General features: G+C 33.9%; 1 long non-coding RNA gene across 1 annotated transcript; it reads right to left on the bottom strand.

Moving 5' to 3' along the window:
- Positions 1-3,225: 3,225 nt before the first annotated feature.
- LOC129225852 (uncharacterized) lies at positions 3,226-8,346 on the bottom strand. Its single transcript, XR_008580755.1, has 5 exons — positions 8,239-8,346; positions 3,865-3,999; positions 3,726-3,782; positions 3,551-3,607; positions 3,226-3,468 (listed from the first exon to the last, which is right to left on the bottom strand). It is a non-coding gene; the product is annotated as an uncharacterized LOC129225852 (long non-coding RNA).
- Positions 8,347-13,657: the final 5,311 nt, after the last annotated feature.

Here is a 13,657-nt window from a genome sequence, read left to right as displayed (position 1 = left end):
TGCTTTAAGATCATTAACTAATCTTCAACATTGTTGAGATTTGAATCATTCTTTTGATTTAACTCTTATCAGATTATCCAAAAATGCCCCAATTCATCAGATCTTGACTTTTGGGAATCTTTCCATATTTTGAGGAACAGTTCTAGCTTAATTAATGATCTTAAAGCAGTACCGTATTTTTGAAAGGTCTGGCTCGCATATCTTTGTGTGTATGCAGTAATCTGCAAATTTGTGCTTTTTTGACGTTGTTTGTGTTTACTTTAGACTTGGATATGTTTTTTGAAAAGGTGTGTATGCATTTTAGTTGAAGAAAAATGATCATTTCACATCAGAAGGGGGGGGGGGGGGGTGCGCGGATTTTTATTCAACGGACTCCCTTTAAATTCTTAACTCGGGCATCGCCGTGCGCCTGCGTGTACTGCTAGCTTTCTATGATATATATACAAATTATTAAACTCTTTGTTGTTTACTTAGCTTATTTGAAAAACTTTTCCCCCAATAACATTAGTTTTTTCCTTTATATAGGTCATTACTTATTTCTTTTATATAGCTATTGATTTATTATTAAAATGTTTTAAGACAAATGATGTAGATTTAGAAAGGTAAAGAAAATTTCCCCCCTTAATTGAATAATATTTTTTGGAATGGACAATATTTGATTAAGCGGGGTCCACAGTACCTTGATTGTGTAAAATAAATATATTTTTCTAAGAAGCAAAAGTAAATTAATAAAAGTTATAAATGCACAAATTAAATTTAAAAAAAAGTGTTTTATGCAGAGCCGGCCTTAACAAATGCGGGGCCCGATTGGAGAATCTTAGCGGGGCCCTTTATGAATAATTGCATTTAATTTGAGACGCAAAAACAGAATGAGAGTGAATTTTTAAAAAAGTTAAACAAGTTTAACACTGAGAAATTCCTGATGTGCAATTTAGTTCTTTGACAGAAAAATTACTTAGAAAATGTTGAAAAACTTGAAAATGAAATTCTAGAATAGACTGTCCTTGGTGACGTCAGCAGCTGGATAGAGGTGATGGAGAGTCGATTGACTTCACCTGGAAAGTTTTAGAAATTGAAGTCTTAAAAATTCAGTTTTAGTCAGAAGAAGTTCAAGAAGGGAAGGGGGTTCAAATTCCACTCAAGAGAATTTTGAAAACTGACCCCAAAATAGCAAATCAAGGGAAATAGAATAGAAATTCTTGACTGGGAGGGGGGAATTCTTTCAAAACTGAAGTCAAATTTAAGCTAAATTTGACACTCTTAGGGGATCAGATGATCCTCTGGAATTTTTTCAATATTGAAGTGTAAAAACGCAATTTTAGGCTATTTTGATAACAGTGGAAAAAAGGAGATGACAGCCTCAAGAATGTTTTTCGAAACTGAAGTCAATTTAAATCTATTTTAAGGAAAGTTGAGGAGAGCTGTTCCGTTGAATTGTCTTAAAGCTAAATCTCAAGCTATCAGTGGTGATCGTTGGAAACCACTTCTCTTGAAATTTAACGAAGCTGGAGTTTTAAAATCGCAACTTGAGGCTACCTTTGGAGAGAGGCCTCTCCCACGTTAGGAATATCCCTTGGGAATGTTTTGAAATTCAAAACTTTAATACATAGTTCGAAGCAATCTTTGGAGAATTGCTAACGATCACGTAAGATGAATGAGTCGAGTTTGGAGACGTCCCTTGAAATATTTTCGACATTGAGGTTTTAAAAACCAAATTTCAGGCAAAATGTTGAGACTTTTCTTCCACAATCGCACAGTAATAAGAGTACTGTGACATTGGGAGCAAGTAGTATTCAGGATTATACAGTATTTGTAAATTGTACATTTTTGTAAATTGTATGTAACAGAAAATTTCATCGTTGTTGAATCTTTGAACTTTTTCCGCCAAAAATAAATAAAACAATTATATACACTGAACTTAAAAAACAGCTTTGGAACCCCCAAAATTTGGGTGCTTCGGGACATTTTTCGATTTGCTCATGTGATAGTTAGGAGCTGAGATGGGCCCTTTATTTTATTACTCACCATACTAATAGACAATAATCATTGAGAATTTGTTCTTTGAGGCCCCAGCCACATGACCTGTTACATAGTTCCCTTTCTCCTGACTGGTTAGTATAGGAATAAGGTATAGTCGGTATGGTGATTGATTTCAGATGTCCAATTGAACTGATAGCTTAACTTTTTTTCCGGAAATTTATTTGACACAAGTAGTTTTGGAAATATATTTTGCTAACTTTTGATGTGTTTAGTGAATTTAAAATTAGCTAAAAGCTTCAGGAACCTCCTTTACTCCATTGATTGAACTAAAAGTAGCTCCACACTGCCAGATTAAGCGTTATTTACGTATTAAAATTGAACGGGGGTTTTTTACATACATTTTTTTCTCTGATTCATCTAAAAGAGAAAAAAAATCATTCAGCGCGGGGCCCCTGCTAATGCTAATTAAACTCTTTTGCTCTAATCGGCTTAAGGCCGGCTCTGGTTTTACGGTTACAAGAAAAAGTTTTTCAATGCAAAAAAGAAGTGAGCTGCTGAATGTGAAGGCATCCAAACACATTTGTGGTATGTCTTCACATTCATAAGCTCATTTCTCTTTACAGTGAAAAGGTGTTCCTTGCAACCAGTTTTGGGCGGAGGGCACCGTCTCTCGCATATATATGAAGAGCCACGGGGAAGAATGATCATAGTTCAACATACTCATTACATTTTTGAGTTTGAAATCTGGAATTGTTTCCAAGTTAGCCTCATTCTTCCCTGTTAAAACTCACTCACTATGACGATTTTTGCCTGAATAATATTTCTCTTGAATACTGTCTGTAATAATCTATGTATTCCCATAGGTTAACCAGAGTTTTTTAGAAAAAGACTTGGATTGTTCTTCCCCGTAGCCCTTCATATATTTATTTATATTTTTTTACTGTTAAAGTAATTCAGATATAATGTAAAACTGGTTCAAAACCTCTCTTTTGATGAGTCTCCCCAAACCCCAAGTTAAGTTCCCTCGAACACATTTTTACAACTACAGCACTGGCTTCCAGTCCTTGATGTTTCTCATATGCTTTGACTTTGATATTTCCTTAAACATATTAACGTCTTGCATTTTGTACTAGTAAGATAAACCATTATATGTTTCTTAAGTAACTTATTTTTAATTACAAAAAAGAGACGTACAATAAATAACCAAATGCTATTGTAAATACATTTTTAATACTAGAGGGAAATTCCAAAATTTTAAAGCACATTTATTTAAGTAATGAAACACAAAAGTAAAGAAAAACCACATGAACTTTTACTTCAAAGAAAAATAGTGTGCTTTAACAAATCAAAAGAATTTTTATGGTGGTTATTGAATTTTTATAAAAAGTCAAAACTTTTTGGTTTTTTAAAACTTGAATGTCTAGCAGACAGAGGTGTTGTAAAAAATTTTCTTGGCATTGAATTACTTGGAGTTTCATTAACTTTCTCCTACGGAAGAAAAAACACATTCATTTTCTCTCTATATACATTTTTTTAAATAATTTGAAACAATAAAATGCTTGGCACTTACAATTGTTGAATAAAATTTTTTTGGTGTTGCGTTGCTTGGAGTCCTTTGAACTTTCTCCTAATATATATATATATATATATATATATATATATATATATATATATATATATATATATTTCTTCTATACATTATTATACTTTTAATAATTTTAAAAAATAAAATGTTTTCCACTTACAATTGTTGTAAACATTTTATGTGGCATTTGGTTACTTGGAGTCACATCTACTTTCTCCTGAGAAAAAAGAAGGGTACATTTATTTTCCATACATTATTATTTTTAAATAATTTGAAAAAAATGAATGTTTTGCACTTACGATAGTCAAGAAATCCTTTTGCTGAAAATTATTTAGTTTTGGAGTCGAAAATGCATTTATAGTCAACTGTGACTTCGGTATTTTTACTTTTCTTGAAGGTATTATTGAGCTATATCTCTCTTGAGTGGGCACTTCCTAAAAATTCAATCACTAAACTGGTTACTAGCAAAACAAAAAGGAAAATTTCTTTTTGCAACAAATATTTGTTAATAACAATTTCCAAATCCCAATATTGTTTTAGTGACCTTTTCAAACTAAAATCCAAACTATATAACTCGAATTAAATTCAATTTCATATCACTTTTTATTCAAAACGTTGTTTCATTACATGATTTCAAAATTGTAATTAGTGCTTATCCACTATTTTTTTACTATTCATTTTGGGGGGCTGCAAGTCACTGGTGAATTTATAGGTTGAGGAGCCCAATTCAATGCCTTTTTGGAGGCCTGTTAGAGATGAACAGAGCTACATAAAATATTTTTCATGTGCCTTTTTGTATCCCCTTAGGGACGGACAGGCCCAATGGCGAAGCTACGGTCTCAGGGCGGTTCCTCAATTCACCGCCCTTTAGTTGAAAATTAGCTTATACATTAAACAATTGAAAGTATTAAAAATAAAACAAAAAATTTATTTTCTGACAAAAAAAAAAGAGATCACTGCAGGCGGCTCCACCGAAAATATCAAAACTTAAATCAAAAATCCCAATTTTAGGCAATTTTTAGTGAGGCTAATAAAAGAGTTGGGGTTTTCTTTCTGCTGAATTTTTTTCAAAACTGAAGTCAGTTTTAGACATTCTTTGGTGACGTTAAAGGATTGGAGGCTCCCGAAAGAAATTTTTCAAAATTGAAGTGTTAAAATAGTGATTTTAGGCCATCTTTGAAGACGTTAAGGTACGAAAAATGCACAGTCCAAAAAATTTTCAATATAACGAAAAGCGCAGTTGTAGGGTCTCTTCGTTGGCATTGTTAGAGCTGCCCCCAACGCCAACAAAGACTAAGGTTTCCTCCTGAAATATTTTCAAAATTGAAATTAATGTAAGCTATCTTTGGTGACAATAAGAGGATGTGTAAGGTTTGGCATCTCTTTTTGGAAATTTTTCGATACTGAAGTTTCGAAGGAGAGCTCTGAAAAGTACTAACCTGAGTACTAAACTGACTTACTCTTGCCTAGATCTGGTACTGTTGTATCACCCAACTAAATTTGGATAATTCTTTCATAGGACTCATAGAGGGTGATCCGATAAAGAAGCTCTATACCTTCGATTCATCATACTGATTCATTAGAAAGAAAATTATGAATAAAGATAATTACTTTTAACTTAAATTTGAAAAGTTTACTTAGACATTTTACTGATCGATCAACTTTCCTTTAAATGAGTGACTAAATATGCAACTCATTGTTTAAAGAAATTTTTTTGATATAAGAAATAACATTAACAGAAAATTATTATTAGAGTTGTGGCACAAATTTTGATGATTGATGAAAATTTTCCTAATGAAAATTTTGTAATGAATGACCAATCAAAGCAATTGCGAAAACAGATACATAATGCAACCTCAGAGATGAGCAATAAATTGTCGACCGTTTGCAGCTTCTGTCCTCTTTCTCTTGTCCCTTTCAACAAAAGATTATGACTTTTCTTTGTTTCCTCCCCTATATAGTTAAACTCTACAGCAAGGGCGCCCATTTAGGGGGGCAAGGGGGGCTTGAGCCCCCCTCCCCCTTTGAAATTAAAACTTTCTTGCTTTTAGTACTTTTTTTCTTTGCAAAAATGTAAAAACATTTCTTCTCCAGCCATTAATGAATATGTTATTAAAAATGTCAAATTTTAATGACTGTCCAGAAATCAGTTTCCACGGGGAAAATATCCAGCCAAACCACGGGGAAAATATTTGAGCCCCCCCTCCCCTCGCAACTTTGCACATGGACGCCCATGCTCTACAGCAGAAAAAAAAAGAGGAAAACCCTTGGTTCCTTGATTTGCCTCCCCCACCTCACATAGTTTGTAGCTTCAGACAAAGGGAAAGAAAAACCAGCAGTAGTGCTGATATGTACACAAGAAAAACATATTTTGTTTACTAGAGAATTTTACTATCATGGTTTCATTCCAAATCTTACTCTTCAATGACTTTTTTTTTTTTGCCTCTAGTTTTTTATGCCATTAAAAGCATATTGGGAAAATACGTTGAATTATTTTTTTCATCAAAAGTGCCAAATTGGTGCCCGGAATGGACCGCCTCCTCCGCTCCACCCTAGCTATGACACTGAGTGGGCCCCTCGCAGTTACAACATTTGCAGCATGGTAAATCTGCCGTTGCTAAAAGTTTACAGTTGATCTATTTATCAATGCCCTGAATATAAATTGGATAAATAGTAATAAAAACATGTGAACCAGAAAAACTATATGTTGTAATTCGTTGGTTATAAATCATCAATTAAAATCTGGTGTATTTTTAAACATAACTGGTAACAACATAGCTCTTCATAAAACTGAGTAAATTTCTATTCCAGTGTCTATTTGAGCTCAGCCTTCAATATCTCTGACTACTAATTACAGTATGTATGTTGAAAATGGGAGGGAAAAAACTTTTTTTCAAAGAAAAAGTGCTTTTAGTAATTAAATGAAAAATTAACACTTTTACACATTAAGTGTATTTACAATTGAGGCAGTGAGAAGCAAAGAAATGTAACTGACAAAATTAAAAATTTGGAGACAACCAGTACAAATAGTAGGGAACCTCTCCTCTGTCTTGGGGCAAGAGATAGAATTAGTAGCGCTGGAGTTACTGCTGTACAGCATGATTTATAAAAAAAATTCAATTAAAGCCTACCTAGGATGTTATCTTTTTTAAACGCAGATTACTTAAAACTTAAAAATGTTCACTTACATCCCTTTGCTTCTCACTGCCTTAATTGCACTATGAAACGGTGACTTATCTGAATAACGTTCAAGCAATACCTACACCTAGGACAAAGTTCAAAATTTTACGAATTTCAGGAAAGCTTTTAAAAAAATTAGGACAATTCCAACTTCTGCTCTATCAAATTTAATGCAGTCTTTTAGTGAAAAAAAAAAAACGGTTGCTGTCCAGACTCTAGCCAATAAGAAAAACAAATTAAGGAAGAAAATTAAATTAAATGCAATCCCTTTTATTAGCAATAAACCTCTTGGAGACAACACCATAGTTCCTTTAACAAAAAAAAGGAAAAAAGAAAACACTTCACATCTAGTACATCCTTTCATTTTCTGAGCCTGATTTCAGATAATAATAATAATAAATCTTTTACACTTGGAGATTTAAAAAAAAAAAAAAGAAAAATCATACATGTAAATCTTAATATATAAAAATCAATGTCCTGAGATAACATATATATATATATATATATATCAACGCACAGCCAATACCGCTGAAGCCTCAGACTTGAAATTTGGCAGATATGTCCACATATTACGAAAGTATCCACTAAGAAAGGATTTTTAGAAATATCAATTAGTTCGGGAGAAATTAATTAAAACCCCTTAATATCTGTGAAATTAAAACCTGTCATTGAAATTTAAATCCCTTATTTTCAGAGGCTTTCCTCCATTCAAATCATTATTCAGTACTTCATCTCAGCTTTTGGTCGATAGCGAATTTTGAATTTGATATTGTTTTTGTTTCTCACGTGATTCTTCGAGGCTTTTCTCAAGTCAAATAATAATGTTTCTGTCTTTTGCTTTTATTTTTTCAAAACTAGAAACGAAGTTTTTAAGAACATCATCTCAGGCGGACTATCCATTTGAATTTAGAAGAGTGCAGTTTCCTGTAAAAGTTTGCTTTGCAATAACCATTAATAAGTCACAAGGACAGACATTAAAAGTAGCAGGGATCAATTTAAGAGAAAACTGAAAACTTTTTTCACACGGCCAATTTTCTGTAGCTTGCTCCAAAGTCAGTTCATCAAGCAGCTTAATAATTTTAGCACCAGAAAAAAAAAAACTAAAAACGTTGTATACAAAGAAGTTCTTGCTTAAACATAGGTATATCAATAAAATGTGGATGGCCTGTGTTTGCAAAGATAATCAATACTTTAAAAGGATCGTTAATAACAGTTAAAGATCAGTTAAGGACAAGGGCATATATATAAGGAGTCCTGGGGCCCCGGGATCCTCACAAAGTTAGAAAACATTATAGGTAATAAGTAATTATTACAGGGGATTTTTGAAATTAGGTGCACCAAGCACTGTTAACCCCTGCTAATTCCATTACTCGAGCAATGCCTGGTACAGGAATGCTAGTTATATACATAATGATACATATTTATGTGTGTATACACAATTGCAATAGTCAAAAATGAGCAAGGTATTAAGAAACATTTTCAATTTCATGTACCTTAATAGAAGACCATTCAATACTGTCAGAATCGGAAGATTCACATTCCCATTTTCTTTTCCTGTCCATCTGCCGGTTGGGAGTGTTCTAAAAATAAATTTGAAGTATCAATTAGTTCATCTGTGCTCAGGGGGGGGGGAATGTTTTAAGTTATTTTTATTTGGTAGTTTTTAAAAATTTAGTTTATTAAAGAAATATGTACTAGAATATTTTAGCTAAAGAAAAAGGCAGCAAAAACCTAGAATTTATACTTACACACAAAAGTTTTATTCCAGCGAGAATTATACCTATTATAATTTTAAAAAGTAGCGGAAATAAAAACAACTCATAACAATTTGCCATCTGGATATTGATAGATTGCCCCAAAAACAAATTATATAACAATTTTTAAAAAGTTTAATTACAATACTAAAGCAGTAAGAGAGAAGAAGTAGAGTAGAAAATTAAGATAATGGGTGTCAAGACTAGAAGAGAAAAAAGGTGGCGGCATGCAGTAAAATTAAAAATTTTTTGTTTCCAATTGGGCTGTATAAAAGACCCACCTCAAGATACGTCTGGGCCATAACCAGACCTAGTGCGCTCCCCAACAATGCATCAGTCTTTCATGTGTCACCATTAAGGCACTGATGCATGACACAGTAGTAGTTTTTTGACGCAAAGTTTCCACCAGATGAAGGCACCTGGAATGTCTTTTGATGCGAAATTGCACCAGGAATTTAATTTAGCCGAGGGATATTCTAAGACAAACGAATACCCAAGAGATCTTTTACATGCCACTTAATCATACTAGCATAATCATACATAGCGTCCATGCCACATAATCATACAACATGGATGCTGATGATTTTCTGCATCTTGAAAATCCACCGACTGGCCACCTCGGGCAGGCCAGAACCCGGGTCCACAGGCTTAGAAGGTCAGCGCCTAACCATCAGGCCACCAGCTGGTCGTAAAGTTAGAAACAATAAATTATTACAAATGGAGCATTTAGACAAATACAGTTGGGACAAACCTAACCTGGCAGTGTAGTAATGCAGTATTTTGGTTGTCTAGTCCAGTGCTTCTCAACCTTTTTTACTTTGCGGCACACTTAAGAAATTTTTTGATCAACCGGGCACACTGAACTTAATTTTGCAATGGTAATATAGAAATGTTTTTATCATTCACTGGTAAAAATACTTTTTTCCGTACGAATAAAACAATTATAACAAACGTAGTGTATTTCAATTTATTTAGAAAGTAGAAATATTTCGAATGTATTGAGGTTGATAATGAACAACAAAACTAGCTATTTACAGAAAATTATGCTTCATATGTTTCAAAGCATTTCTGTCAAACATGTCATTAAAGTGCATACTGCAGTTAAACGATTTATCAAATAATATTTCAAGAAAGAAGCAAGCAAGAACTAACTTCCGTTTGACACTAATTTTTACAAAGACGTTTGATGTTCGGCTGTATGCTGGAAAGCACTACACGAAGTTCTTGATCCAGGCTCTTTAGAGATGATCTCTTACTGTTTTTCATAAATGCGAGGGCTGAGAGGCTGAGTTTGTGAAGATATGTAGTTGAAAATGGTAGCAGTACATCAATAGCAAGACAAGAGATAGTGGTATACTCATTTTTGACCAGCAACCAAAATTCGTCCAGAGGCACTTCGCTCAACTTAAGTTTAAGAGTACGGTCGCTCTTGAGGCCCATAAATTCTTATCGTGCCTTCAGAGAAAGGTCTTTAACTGATGCATCCGCAGATGAAGAGAATGGATCGCGAATCCAGTCATACTGTTATTTGTCAATATTCCAATATTCTTGAAATAGTGCTTAAATTTGTCCTGAAGTATGACTAAATGCTCTGCCACCACATTCAGCAGCTTTTCTTCCATGCCATTTTCTTCACATACCATGTTGACGGTTCGTTTGAACATGTCCAATGAGCCACAAACTACTTCTTCTCTCCACAGCTGAATTTTTTATTTAAACCCGTTTAGCTTGTCCATTCATGTAACCCAAATTATCTCCTTGTCCTTGCATTTTCCGATTCAATTCGTTAAGGTTTTCAAAAATGTCAGCTATGTACGCTAGATTTGCCTGCCAATATTTGTCTTGCAATAAACTGGTGTACTGCATTTCGTTTTTTTAAAATCAAAAACTGTCGTACCTTGTCTCTCAATTCAAAAATTCTTGATAGTACCTCACCCAGTGAAAGCTAGCGAATCTCTGTATGAAGAAGTAGGGAGTGGTGATCTGCCCCTATTCCTTCACAAAGTACGCAGAGAAAAGGCCATGATATCTTCACGATGGAGGAAACAGTGTATGGTTTTAATTTCTATTTTACTAAGTCTCAGAATCGAGCTTTGATAAACTACGATGAAAGGAAATTAGCATCGGAACTGGAAAAGAGGAAAACAAAAGCTAAAGCTGGGACTAAAATTCTTGGGGGAGGGGACGATACTCTCGTTTGCGAAAGATTTAGAAAAAAATCTGTATAATTAGTTGATTTCGTGGAAATTAAAATGTGTTTTCCAAAACTGAAAGTAATAGTATCACAAGAAGTTTAAAAGAGGTGGGGCAGCAAATCCCTCCTCTCTCCTTGTCAGGTATGTCTTATTGCACATGATCGACAGGGTGAATTGAGAAGATACAGAACGATACAAACGCTATTCGGTCGTAACTTTAAAATAAAATACGTCAAGGCTCTTTCTTTTAATATAACTACGAAAATATCGCGGCACACCGGGTTCCTTGTTGGGGTGCACCAGTGTGCCGCGGCACACCGGTTGCGAAGCCCTGGTCTAGTCTTCACAATGCTGCTAAGTTAGGTTTGCCTCAACTAGAGTATAGCACTGAGCAATCATGCTATTTTATGAGAATATGTTTTAAAAATTTGACAGCAAAGTGCACTTTGATATCCTCAGTCAAGATGGTTAGAGGAAGTTTTTTTTTTTTTAGCAATCATGATTGCTTATTGTTCTCATTTGACCGTTTTTGATGTTCCGTGCCTTTTTCAGCTTGGACGAGAAGCCTCTGCAGCACCAACGCCCACCGTCCTCCGCAGGCGGTCGCGGCGCAGCTGCTCCGGTCTTGAGTTATCTGCTTCTCTGGTCGGAGGCGTCCATGTCCTACACACACGCATGCTCACACACTCACACATACACTACCGCCTACGTGCATACACACAGGTCTACGCACACACACAAGCCTACACACTTACACACACAACTATGCACATGTAACCGCCCAGGAGGAGAGGCAAGCTTGGGGGGGGGGGGTACAGGAGCTGTTTCTAGAAACAATAACTCCAATGAGTAGTGAGTAGGGTCCTGTCTCAGTTCGTGATTGCGAAAAACATAATTTGAATTCAAAATTTCAATTTTTTTCAAAATTTTATCGTGCGTAAATCGTGCGGATGGGAAGGTATGATTGAAACTAACTCTTGCCCAAACAACGTAATACATCTAGCAGAGTGAAATTGGAGTTCGTGAAACAGTATAATTGAAGACGAATAGCTCATTAAACATCAATTAATTTATTAAAAGATAAAAAACAAAGTATATGGCTTTGACAAAAAGTAAATAAGGATAAGTATATCATTATTGCAAATACCCCGTTGACCTAGACTAATAAGTATTATCAATTGACCCGACTATCGTTCATGAAGAACGAAGTCTTCAATGGACAAACGTCATACTACTTCAATTAAACAAAAAAAGGTAACAGCCTAAGCTTGCTGAACAAACAGCAAGTTGGCTTGCCTGACATGAGCCAACGCGTCTAGGCTGTGCAAGAAGTGAGAGAGAGATCAACTGATAACAGCTTTGCTTATATTCAGACTCTCATTAGCATATCTTCACTTCAATGCTACCTGATCGTGATCTTCAGTGGCCAAGCCCGAAGCGTGTGCACGTGACGTCACATGTTCAAGAAGAATCGACGTCAAATTAGTCACGTCATGGGCAACGCCCACTACACGTGCCGTTCTCTATTCCAAGACTAGTTACGTCACGGATTCTAGCGTTCGTTAAGGAACAATGATATGAAAACTGCAAATATGTAAAATGTTATCTAACATACAAAATGATAATAAACCTTCACTTAGATTGACATACTATGTCTATCAAGGCCTCCCCATTATCATTTTGATAATCGAAAAAATTTGAAAACAGTATAATATTAAACAATCTTTAAAAATTTAGCCATATCCTTTTACAAAACAAATTAACAATGTTAATAGAACAACAATTATTAGAACACTTAATTCAACATTGATAACAGGAATTCCGGAGATCCGTAACATCTGAGAAACACAACATCAAAAAACAGTTCATGTTCGAGGAAAGTTCATCTTGTTAAATCAATTTAAATTTCTTCTCAATTGAAAGTTTCTTGTACACATTTGCATGAAAAACATGAAAAAAAAATACACAAGTAACTGTTCAAATCAGCATATACGTAATACATTATAAAAAAAAACTCTAGGATTTCTAATATTGATCAATGATAAAATTCACTTTTTGAAAAAAAAAAATTGATATACTATGTTTGAGTTCTATTTTGAACTTCTCATAAGGCATTCTGCATCGCTAAGAGAAACTCAAACAATGTTTTTTTTTTCTTTTTTTTTTTTTCAATTTATCATAAACTTTTGGTCCTTTAAAAATTTGACCCTTAAAGTTGTGACCATTTAAAATTCCAGTTTTAATGTTTTTATACTTGTTAGGTAAAAAAAATATTTCAAAAAAGTAATTTTAACAATTTTACAATTTTTCCCGTTCAAAAATTAATTAACCCTAATCACTTCATCAATTACCCCACTGGAAAACGATCTAGTGGCTTTTACTTGACTTTTAACGAAGATAACAATCAAATTGTTCACCTTGTAAGAGATTTAACATGAAAAATATCATATGATGTAAGTGCAAATACGAATAGTCAAGAGTTACAAAAAACATTTTCAAAATTTGGAAAAAAATTCTTAAAAACAATGTTATTTTTGTTCACAATAAATATTCTCAATAAATGTTTGCAAGTAATTCAAAACGGGTTTGAGATTTCGTGAAAATATCTGCCAAATTTTCCTTACTTCGAATATATTTAATGTCAAAAACATTTTTACAAACTAGATCTCTAATGAAAAATAGTTTCACATCTATATGTTTGCTTCTATGGTTTTCAATAGGTGAATTTACAAAATCAATTGATGCTTGATTGTCAACAAAAAGAATAGATTTAAATTTAGATCTTTTGATTACTTTATTTTCGATGCATTCATCTAATACCCTATCAAACCACATCAATTCCTTAGCGGATTCTGTCATTGCAACAAATTCAGCCTCCATAGTGGATAAGCTTACACTTTTCTGTTTAAATGTACGCCATTCAATCGGCGATTTGTCTAGAAAAACAATTTGTCTGCCTAAGG

The sequence above is a fragment of the Uloborus diversus genome, chromosome 7 (genome assembly GCF_026930045.1).
Source record: "Uloborus diversus isolate 005 chromosome 7, Udiv.v.3.1, whole genome shotgun sequence".
Taxonomy (NCBI): domain Eukaryota; kingdom Metazoa; phylum Arthropoda; class Arachnida; order Araneae; family Uloboridae; genus Uloborus; species Uloborus diversus.
The sequence above is the reverse complement of the archived record's forward strand: the minus strand, read 5'-3'. Positions and strand labels throughout refer to the sequence as shown.